This window comes from Dysidea avara, chromosome 5 (assembly GCF_963678975.1).
Source record: "Dysidea avara chromosome 5, odDysAvar1.4, whole genome shotgun sequence".
Lineage (NCBI taxonomy): Eukaryota > Metazoa > Porifera > Demospongiae > Dictyoceratida > Dysideidae > Dysidea > Dysidea avara.
This window is the reverse complement of record NC_089276.1, coordinates 40,791,993-40,804,421: the sequence shown is the minus strand read 5'-3', so window position 1 is coordinate 40,804,421 and position 12,429 is coordinate 40,791,993. Positions and strand designations below refer to the sequence as shown.

Sequence of the window (12,429 nt, the reverse complement as noted above, 5' to 3'; positions counted from 1 at the left end):
CTCCCTGTAGAGAGTTCAGTTAGAAGAAGTTACCTTGTAGAGAGTTAAGCTACAAAGAAACCATTCTGTAAAGAGCTCAGCTGCAAACAAATCACCTGTATAGAATTCAGCTACAAACAAATCACCCTGTAGAGAGATCAGTTAGAAGAAATTACATTGTAGAGAGTTCAGCTACAGTAAAAAGAAACCACCATGTAGAGAATTCAGCTGCAAAGAAATCACCCTGTAGAAAATTCTGCCACAAACAAATTGCCCTGTAGAAGATCAGTTAGAAGAAGTTATCTTGTAGAGAGTTCAGCTACATAGAAACCACCATGTAGAGAGTTCAGCTAAAAGAAATTACCTTGCAGAGAGTTCAGCTACAAAGAAACCATCATCTAGATAATCAGCTGCAAACAAATCACCTGTAGAGAGTTCAGCTACAAGCAAATCTCCCTGTAGAGAGATCAGTTAGAAGAAGTTACCTTGTAGAGAGTTCAGCTACAAAGAAACCATCATCTAGATAATTCAGCTGCAAACAAATCACCTGTAGAGAGTTCAGCTACAAACAAATCTCCCTGTAGAGAGATCAGCTAGAAGAAATTACCTTGTAGAGAGTTCAGCTACAGTAAAAAGAAACCACCATGCAGAGAGTTCAGCTGCAAAGAAACTACCCTGTAGAAAATTCTGCCACAAACAAATTACCCTGTAGAAAGATCAGTTGGAAGACGTTATCTTGTAGAGAATTCAGCTACAATGAAACCACCTTGTAGAGAGTTCAGCTAGAAGAAATTACCTTGTAGAGAGTTTAGCTACAGTAAAAAGAAACCACCATGTAGAGAGTTCAGCTGCAAAGAAATCACCCTGTAGAAAATTCTGCCACAAACAAATTGCCCTGTAGAAAGATCAGTTAGAAGAAGTTATCTTGTAGAGAGTTCAGCTACAAAGAAACCACCATGTAGAGAGTTCAGCTAGAAGAAATTACCTTGTAGAGAGTTCAGCTACAAAGAAACCATCATCTAGATAGTTCAGCTGCAAACAAATCACCTGTAGTGAGTTCAGCTACAAACAAATCTCCCTGTAGAGAGATCAGTTAGAAGAAGTTACCTTGTAGAGAGTTCAGCTACAAAGAAACCATCATGAAGAGAGTTCTGCTGCAAACAAATATCCCTGTAGAGAGTTCAGTTAGAAGAAATTACCTTGTAGAGAGTTCAGCTACAGTAAAAAGAAACCACCATGTAGATAGTTCAGCTGCAAAGAAATCACCCTGTAGAAACTTCTGCCACAAACAAATTACCCTGTAGAAAGATCAGTTAGAAGAAGTTATCTTGTAGAGAGTTCAGCTACAAAGAAACCACCATGTAGAGAGTTCAGCTAGAAGAAATTACCTTGTAGAGAGTTCAGCTACAAAGAAACCATCGTCTAGATAGTTCAGCTGCAAACAAATCACCTGTAGAGAGTTCAGCTACAAACAAATCACCCTGTACAGAGATCAGCTAGAAGAAATTACCTTGTAGAGAGTTCAGCTACAGTAAAAAGAAACCACCATGTAGAGAGTTCAGCTGCAAAGAAATCACCCTGTAGAAAATTCTGCCACAAACAAATTACCCTGTAGAAAGATCAGTTAGAACAAGTTATCTTGTAAAGAGTTCAGCTACAAAGAAACCACCATGTAGAGAGTTCAGCTAGAAGAAATTACCTTGTAGAGAGTTCAGCTACAAAGAAACCATCATCTAGATAATTCAGCTGCAAACAAATCACCTGTAGAGAGTTCAGCTACAAACAAATCTCCCTGTACAGAGATCAGTTAGAAGAAATTACCTTGTAGAGAGTTCAGCTACAAAGAAACCATTCTGTAAAGAGCTCAGCAGCAAAGAAATCACCTGTACAGAATCCAGCTACAAATAAATCACCCTGTAGAGAGAACAGCTAGAAGAAGTTACCTTGTTGATAGTTCAGCTAAAAACAAATCACCCTGTAGAGAGATCAGCTAGAAGAAGTTGCCTTGAAGAGTATTCAGTTACACAGAACCACCATGGACAGTTCTGTAATAAATATATGCATTATATATATAATTTGTACATTTACTGATAAAATCAGAAATATTTAAGGTACATCTGCTTCATCTTTTCTTCTTCCTGTGGTAAAGAAAAAAAAGATAGGTTAAAAAAATCCCAAAGCAGGCCATAGGCCGGCTGTGGGGTATACAAATACAAAAAGAAGTGAAATCTAATCCAAAACAGCCAAGCTGTAAAAAAAGGGTGCGGCCCTCAAAAAGGCTATGGTGAATAAAGATGTGAAATCCAAGGTGGCGGCCAAGAAATGGCTGTGATGGTAGGTTAATGGTAAAAAATTTAATAACGACAATTCAGGTGAATTTTGTGCTAATCGACCAAGCGGCACCAAAATTCACCTGAATTGTTGTTATTAAAATTTTACCATTAACCTATCATCACAGCCATTTCTTGGCCGGCACCTTGGATTTCACATCTTTATTCACCATAGCCTTTTTGAGGGCCGCACATTTTTTTTACAGCTTGGCTGTTTTGGATTAGGTATTGATAACAGCTTAATTTTTGCAATACAATAATAATCACAAAATCACTATTCAGCTAGTTGAACTCGAACTACAGGAATAGTAGTGATCTAACTGCTAGCTATAGTTATATACAGTAGGTTGCAAAAAAAGTTTACATTTCGTAATTGTGATTACGCATGTTTGTGCTGTAATCAAGACGCACGATAGTGTGTCATGCGGCCCAAGAAGCCAGAGCGCCACACCGTGGGTATATTGATAGGAACAAAGAAAATGTCATTTTCACACCTTTGTATCTCGATGATACCTTATCCGATTGAAACCAAATTTGCTGCAGAGTTGCGGGAGTCCACATTCCAAATTCCATTTCCGAGTTACAAGCAGCCAAAGTTCAGTTTTATTTCTTTAGGTTTTTTTTTCTTATTCTTCTTCATGTTTTCACACACTTGAAAAAAATACTATAAAATGCAAACGTGTACTCTGATCACCTTGAATTTTGGTACACAGAAAGGCAGTCCAAAGACAAATCCTAGTATCATATTTGGTAATAAACAGTTAAGGATGTATGACCAATTATTTGCATAAAACAAGATCGATTTGTTGTCATGCCTACAGGGTAAACCGCTTCATGGAATGAGTTAAAAATCGTTTTGTGGATAGATCAACCATTGTAGGAGTAACTTTTAGTGGTTTGAAAGCAGTCGAAATAAAAGATCATGGAGATCTGACACGAAACCGAAGGTGTGTAACAATTGTGCGATCGAGATTCATGAATAAAAATACCAATAATTTTCACACCTACCAGTCAAACCGCTTAGAGAGTGAGCTGAAAATGGGTATATAGCTGGAAAAGTCGCCGTAGAAAGTCCTTGCAGTAGTACAGAACAGTTGGATTACAAACCACTGAGTTATGATTCCAAAGCCAACTCTGTGTAGCAAAAATACAAAATGGAAATACTCTAATAGAACAGTCACCCTAATAGAGCATTCAGCTAGTTTATGACTTACTCCATTATAGATTTCTATTACATTGCAAGCTATGCTGTAGAGAGTCCAGCAGCAACCAGTTAATATTGTAGACAGTTCAGCTGCAAACAAATCACCCTGTAGAAAATTCAGCTACAAACAAATCGCCCTGTAGAAAGATCAGCTAGAAGAAGTTATTAATATGTTATAATTGTAGGACTCACATCAGTGAGTATGTTACAATATAAAGGCAATTTAAAAAACTACATACTACAAAATAAAGCTACATAAATTTACAATGTGATTTGATGTAAGAGATCCTTAAAAGTGTCTACATTTTACTAATTATAATATTGTTACCTTGTAGAAAGTTCAGCTACAAAGAAACCATCATATAGAGAGTTCAGCTGCAAACAAATCACCCTGTAGAGAGTTCAGCTAGAAATGAGTCGTCCTGTAGAGAGTTCAGCTAGAAAGATCGCCCTGTAGAGAGTTCAGCAAAGAATAAATCACCCTGCAGATAGTTCAGGTACAAACAAGTCACCCTGTAGAGAGATCAAAAAGAAACCAGTGACCTGTAGAGAGTTCAGCTACAAATATAAATCACCCTTTAGAGAGAAAAGCCAGACAAAGTAACCTTGTAGAGAGATCACATAGAAACAAATCACACTGTGGAGAGTTCAGCTACAAAGAAACCACGCTGTAGAGAGTTCATCTACAAGCAAAACACCCTGTAGAGACTTCAGTTACATTTCAAGTCACCCAGCAGAGAGAACAGTTGCAAACAAGTTATCCATAGGGAATAATTATAATGTAATAAATACATGCATATATTATATATATATATATATATATATATATATAATTTGTATATTTACTAATAAAATTAGAAATAGTTAATGTATTTAAAATATTTTTCATCTTTTTCTTCTTCCTGTGGTAAAGAAAAAAGGTAGGTTAAAAAAGCCCCAAAGCTGGCCTATTTGGGATATACAAATACAAAAAGAAGTGAAATCTAAACCAAAACAGCCAAGCTGTAAAAAAAGAGTGCAGCCCTCAAAAGGCTATGGTGAAAAAAGATGTGAAATCCAAGGTGGCGGCCAAGAAATGGCTGTGATGGTAAGTTAATGGTAAAAACTTTAATAATGACAATTCAGGTGAATTTTGTGCTAAAATCAATCAGCACCAAATTCACCTGAATTGTCATTGTTAAAATTTTTACCATTAATCTGCCATCACAGCCATTTCTTGGCCGCCACCTTGGATTTCACATCTTTTTCACCATAGCCTTTTTGAGGGCCGCACTCTTTTTTTACAGCTTGGCTGTTTTGGGTTAGATTACATTTTGACCGTAAACTGTAATTATGCAATAAAACAGCTATATTTACAATATATTCATAATTACCAATAGAACACAATTCGTTATTATACTTTTGTAATTATGCTACTACAGCATAATAAAAATTATGAAATGTAAACTTTTTTGCAGCCTACTGTATTATAGAGCTAACATAATTACAAGCATGTATACCTGCCATAGCTAGCTGCTAAGTTTCAACATAATACATAATGAGCTGAGCTATGTCAATCAGAGCAGGCCTTAGCTATATGTCAGCTGACCCGGCATTGCCGTACACCCTAGTCACATAGCCATACAAATAGTACATACAGTAAGCTATTCGCACGTACCATTGTACAAATAACCTTTGTTGCTATTCATACAGATCGCCATACGATTAGCACAGGGTGATTTTGTAGTTATTTGTACGTGACCTTATGAATAGCACATGAGCTATTCATACGTGACTGTACAAATAACAACAGTCTTTATAAAAACATTTGTTTTGCTCAGTATTACCACCTTGTCTTACTCACATGTTTCACTGATATTCATAAGATCATTTCTGTGTAATGTGTTGCATTATACCTCAACTCCTTTCTTTATGCATCGCTGCATTTTTACACGAGTCAACCCAATCATGGAGCTTAGCTAGTCATCTAACACAAGATCACATCACAATGTGATGTAGCCAAAATAACATCATGATTTATGCCTCGCAGTACTGGTATTGGTGTCTAACTGTTTTTTTAGAAAATGATCAGCAGCAGTGAAAAGCACATTGTAACTATGTCTCGTACCACTGCTTCACCAAGTCAGTGAAAAGTTTACAAAAGACTGCACTGGAAACTCCACTCGAAAATTTATCTGCCTTTCGAAAGGCCAGATATTTACTTTTGTAGACTGGTGTTTACTGTATCATTAGAATCAATTGGATTAAAAATCTTACACACACCATATACACACATAAGCACACATTAGCATATACTCATGTGACCTATTACATAATCACTATGCGCTGCTACTACTGCATCTCTCTTATGTGCAAAATCAATTCGTTAGTCAATTCCATTGGGAATCTTCCAAAGGTATAGAGGGAGGCTTTGAAACTTTACCACTTCTAGTAACTGTTGTATCAGACTGAGGTCTGCTATAGTCTCCACTAGAGGATTGTTCTATCTCTGCCGAAGTGTCACTAACTGGAGTTTCAAGTAAAGGATTCAAGTTTCTACAATTTTGTCTCAAATGTTCCTGTATCTGTCACAACTTGAAAGGATCGTGCTGTAAATGATTGTACAACTGTTCCTTCTGTTTGTTGATCAGTAATCCACACACGGTCTCCTGGGAACAAGGGACTTAATTCTCTGGCTCTGTGGTGATCATTGTAATTTGACCTTTTTTGGTCCTGTCTCTTCTCCTTCAGAGTAGAGTAGTCAGGGTTAGTTGGTTTCAATTGTGAGGGAGTAATGGGAACTGATGAATGTAACAGTTTGTTCATGGGGAGTTCTGCTGGGCTGTAACCACATTCAATTGGAGTGCTTCTATATGCAAGTAATGCTGCAAAGGGGTCTTCAGACTTACTGATAAGATTCTTAATAATGACAGCTCGCTCAGCTTCCCTGTTGCTCTGAGGAAATCTCAGGCTACTTGTGGCATTGACAAACTGAAATCACTTTGAAAAGTTTGGAGATGAATAATAAGGACCATTGTCTGAAAACAATTGTTGTAGGAAACCTTGTGTGGCAAATATCGACTTAAGATGACAAATCACTTCTTCAGAAGTCTCATTTCTTAGCTTGCTGATTTCAACAAACTTGGAGAAATGGTCTACCACTAACAAGTATGTAGCTACTTTCCATTTAAACAAATCAGGAGCAATGTTTTTCCATGACAATGTTGGAAGGGTAGATGGTATTAATGATTCAACAGGTCGGTTTTGGAGCTTACAGGAAATAGAACAGCCTCTCTAGTTGACTACTGAGACCTGGCCACCATACAGACACTTTAGTTTTCTCATGACACTTTAAGATGCCTTGGTGAGTTGCATACAACTTCTCTAGGATGTCTGATCTAAGTTGGCAGGTATGATGATTCTACTGCCTGACATTAGCAAGTCATCCTGAAACGAAATTTCACTCGCAACAGGTTTTACTATATCTGGTACATGTCTTTTGTCTGGCCATCCATCTCTGCAGTATTTTATGATGTTTGACAAACTTCTTCTTTGAGTTGGAATTGTTTGATTTGATGAATACATTGATCTGATGCTGGTAAATTAACACACACTAAATGTACATAAGCTGTGACTTCTTGATTGAACTGTTCATCAGAAGATGAACAGGCCCTAACTGGTGCTCAAGATAAAGTATCAGCAGTTGAAAGGTTTTTACCAGGTACATAAGAGATTGTAAAATGAAATCGCATTAGTTGCATCTTGAATCTCTGAGCACAGATAGGTAAATTGTCAAATGTTTGGAACTCAACAGTGGAATGAGGGGTTTGTGGTAAGTTTGAAAATGGAAGGTCTTGCCAAGTAAATAGTCACTGAATCATTAACAGGACCAAGTAATAGTATTATATAATAGCCAGTGCTTCCTTGTCGATCTGTGCACACTTTTGTTCAGTAAGTGTAAGTGTTCTAGATACATATGCAACTGGCTGCCATGTTCCGAAAGGTTGTTTCTGAAGAAGGACTCCTCCTAATCCGAATGCTGAAGCATCTGCGGATACAGTTGTATCATGGTCTGGACTATACAGTGCTAATGCTGGACTAGAACTCAGCAAATTCTTCACTGCTTGCTTTTGAAGTGTATCCCATGTCCATGAATTCTTTGAGCTGAGCAGGTCACCTAGAGGTTTGTGGTGACTTCTGCTAAACTGGGAGTAATTTTACCTAGTTGATTTGCCATACCCAAGAATCGCCATGCTTCTGAAAGAGAGGTGGGACTTTTCATCAGTTGGACTGCTTCTACCTTCTGTGGGTCAGGGTGTATTCCAGAACCATCGACATGTTGACCCAAAAATCTGATACTGTGCATATAAAAACTGCATTTCTCCTTATTGAGCTTAACTTTGGCTTGCTTTATATGTTCTAATACAGCAGTCAATCTTTGGTTGTATCCATCTTGGACTTGGCCATACACAAGAATGTCATCCATCATACATACCACACCACTCAGATCTTGCAATAACTCACTGATCCTCTTTTGGAAATATCCAGGAGCAGACGTAATTCCAAATGGAAGTCGGTTAAAGCAGTATCTTCCAAGCAGAGTAATGATTGTGGTAAGTAAGGCTGATTCCTTCTGTAATGTGATCTGCCAAAACCCTAAATTTGCATCGAGTTTGGAAGATACCTTTGCCTCACCTATCAGAACATGGATGTGTTACACAGATGGTATGGGGTGCCGTTCCCTTAGGACGCTTTCATTTAACTTAGTGAGATCAACACAAATGCGTATTCTGCAAATTGGTATTGGTACTACGATCATTGCTGTGCACCATTCGGTCAGTATGTCAACTTTTGATATTACCACAGATTTCTCCATTCGCTCTAGCTCAATGTTGGTTTTCAGCAAAAGACGAAGGGCAATTCTTCTAGGTGTTGTAATTGTAAACGGTCTGGCATTGTCACTCAGGTGGATTGTGTACTCCCTTGGTAAGGATCCTAAGCCTTCACAGAATTCAGGAAATTTGGCAGGAATATCCAATGCTATGTTGTTGATTGTGGATACTAGTTCAATTTCTGAAAGCCCAATAAGTGCTTTGTGTAAGTCGTAGATTAAAAACACTTCTTGTTCAACTAGTATGTTGTCATATTGCATAAAACCAGTAAACTGACCACATACCGTAAGGTTTTTCTGGCACAGTCCCTCAGAGATCGATTACAGGGCTGCAACTCTATTCCATTTAATTTTTTGAGAACTGTTTCATATATAATGGTTACATCAGCTTCTGTGTCTATTTTGAAGTTAACATCACAGATATTGAGAGACACTGTGACGACAGACCATGTAGGTTTGTCAGCAGTATTAGTTTCAACTGATCCAAGGAAGTCATCGACGCTGTCTTCTGTGAAACTAGTTGACTCAATCATATTTACTCCTTTGGATGGCACACTTATTGGTAGTGACTTTTTTTGGAACGTTTATAACAGACAGTTTCTTGTGCAGGACATACTGTGCTGTGGTGATTTGCCACATCTGGTACAAGTGTCCTTATGCACTGTTTGTGGCTGCTCAGGATTACTTTACTGCTTTACTCTGACAGGCAGGCGGCAATTACTGCTTGCTTCAAAGTAAGCTCTGGGTTAAGTTGAAGTTTCATGGATACTTGTATATCACACAAGCATACTACTAAGTGGTCTCGAATCATTTCCTCTCAAATGGATCCATAAAATAAGATTTCAGTGAGTGTGTGTAAGGCTGTCACGAACTGGCCGACTATCTTGGCGGCTACTGAGTTTAGCATACTCATATATCATGTTTCTCCCTCTTGTAAAAATGTTCATCAAACATTGTCTTCACTGGTTTGTATTTCTTTTATCAGATCCATTGAATTCAATATGTCATCTGCAGCATCACCCCTCAAATAAATAAGAATGTTAACTTGCTTTGTCTTGTCTTTCAAGTGCAAGCTTGACAGGAGCATTCAAACTTGTGAATCCATTGTGGCCTCTCTTAGGGATGGTTAAAGTTGAAATTCTCTAGTGCGACAATCTGAAAGGATGCCATGTTAAGTTCATCATTGTTTAATCTTTCTATGGTTCACAATGATAAAATTATCACTTTGTTCTCTTAGTTTCTTGAAGAAATCCCACTGGTTTTACCATGTATCATTAAATCTATTGGATTAAGAATCATACGCCAATACATACATAAGCACACATTAGCATTATATACATATGTGACCTATTACATAATACTGCTACACTTACTTTAGTGGCATCAACAAGAATTACATTAATTTGAGTAAGAGTAATGCATCAAAATTGATGAAAGTAAGTTTTGTTGGTGTAGTATACAAGTATATACAACTATACCGAGTCAAAATTAACTCAGAAACTAATCTACGGTACCATGAGTGAGACTCAGTGGATCACTTGTGTAGAAGAAGTGAAAGTAAAGTCATGTAGCTAGCTAGAAACAGAGCCAGCCATTTTCTAAGACACCAATAGCTTGACACTGCAGTTAACTCACCGGTATAGGTGGTGAAGAACACCAGCTAGCTACTACAGTAGGTTGGTTGTGCTATTGTTTTGTTGATAATATTTCAGCAGTTAACAACAAATGCTTGTGTACATAGTGATAACTAATAAACTGGTGTAGTTAACCAGTCTCGTAGCACTAAGAAATTTCTGTTGGAGTCTCTTCATGAATAAGAAAGCTTCAAAGCATTGCTAACATATACGATTTGTGAGCCACTGAGCTAAAACCCAACTTATTTGCATTTTTCTCAGACATCATTTGATGATTTCTTATTGTCTATACGAAAAAAACAATGGGCTGTTGAATCTACTAAGCGCTTGTGGAATTATAGCAATAAATGACAAAAAGAACAAATAATTGATTTGTACAGTGCCAATATGGAAAAAATTACACATGCTTGTTTAATTGATTATAGTTATGTCTCAAGTGCAACAGCCTACAGAGTTGGGACTTGTGTCGTTCTATTCACCATGAACTGGGGTATTCATCAAGGTGCAGTTTTTGACCTAAATACATCCATGCTATGAAGCAAAAATGCTGTTCAAGCTTAAAATAGCAACAGTAAAGTTACATTTTATTACAACATAGACAAACATGCGAAGCTCATGTTTGCTACATGGTACAAAATTTTTACTGTCCATAAAGAGGCAAATCCATTGGTAGATATTTCAATTTGAGTCTTCCTTCACTGTTACTGCAGCAATTAAAATATGCATAAAATTATTTATGTATTATGCATTTTTTGCCAATGTTTTTCAATGGAATTTATCTCTAAAACAGAATTATTCAAACAAGTGTGGGTTTTGCTCAGCGGGATTTTCTAACCATAATAATTTTACAGTTTCTATAAGATTGCTTTTATGTATTAGAGTTATACCAAGCTTTAAAAAAGGGGAACCATAGTTTGTTAAATCAAAAATATGGGCCAACAAGAAGTTATAGTGACAATGATGACAGAATTACCATGCCAGTATTATATTGGCATTTACATTATTGTAGCCGTTTCTTAGTTATTACTTTTACAATTGCAACTGACATTTGAAGAAATTGGATACAAAAACAGACCTTATTGTGCTTAATCACAGAAACACTGTAAATTTCAAAAACTAACCTGCAGAGCTAATTCATACACTTTTGTTTTATTGTAACACTAATGCGCTAAGGGTTGATGGGTGTACAGATATCAAAATGCCATTATAGTTGAATGGTGATTCTCATTGCAGCACATTTTAGCTACTACATATATGCAACTATGCATTAAGAAATGATTAGCTAGTGATAGTGTATTACAGCCTTGACTACAAACTGATTTTCTACCTTGTAGTTCCTCCAGCTATCAGTCCTGAGGTGATGGACCAAACACAAAATGAGACAGACACAGCTTCCTTTACTTGTCAAGCTACTGGTGAACCAGGTCCTACCATCAGTTGGTACTTTAATGATGTTCCAGTGGATGTGACTAATACTACAAAATATACTGTATCAGTGACATCATTAAATGTCACTACTAACAGTAGTACACTAACAATAATGAGTGTACAGTCATCTGATGTGGGTACCTACACATGTAATGCTACTAATGTAGTATCTAGTGACACTAGTTCTGGAGTACTGACTGTTAATGGTGAGGATTATTTTATTACCTGAAATGTGATGTGTACATCATTTGGTGTTTTATAGTATCACCAAACATTGTTGTACCATTGGAAGGACAAGAGTTTACTATCACTGAAAGAAGTAATGGATCAATCACATGTACAGCTACAGGTTATCCTCCACCAATAGTTGTGTGGCAGAACAGTGATGGGAGTAGTCTAAGTAATATGAGACTAGTATCTGGTAGTGAAATGATGTCATCTACTGGTGTTGGTAATGTGACTAGTGTAAGTGTAGAACTGATGGTGACAGGAGCTATGAGAATAGACACTGGAATGTACACATGTTCAGCTAGTAATATTGTCAGCAATGCTATTAGAAATATTATCACCACTGTACAATGTAAGTTCAAAGTCTTTAGCTGTTATACATAATCCTATACAATGTAGTACATCATACACTGTAGATTTATAGAAATAATATGCAGAAAAAAATGATGTTGAAGTTTACTTATACAATCAAGACACACAGTAGTGTGTCGTGTGGCCCAAGAAGCCGGCACGCCACACCGTGAGTATATTTACAGGAAGAAAGTAAACGCGATTTTCACACCTTTGTAGCTCCATGATTCCTTATCCTATTGAAACCAAAGTTGCTACAGAAATGCCGGCTAGGTAGGGGAGTCCACATACGAAATTTGAAGAATATCGCTCCAGTAATTTCCGAGATACGAGCGGCCAAAGTTTGGGGTTTTTTTCTTTGTTTTTTTCTTCTTCTTTTCGCACACTTTTCAAAATCCGTAATAA

General features: G+C 37.1%; 1 long non-coding RNA gene across 1 annotated transcript in view; it reads left to right on the top strand.

Moving 5' to 3' along the window:
* LOC136255526 (uncharacterized) overlaps window positions 1–2,863 on the top strand; it is a 298,310-nt gene extending 295,447 nt beyond the window's left edge. The window contains exon 6 of the long non-coding RNA XR_010700937.1: window positions 2,853–2,863. This is a non-coding gene — a long non-coding RNA (uncharacterized lncRNA). The remainder of the gene's footprint in view (window positions 1–2,852) is intronic.
* Window positions 2,864–12,429: the final 9,566 nt, after the last annotated feature.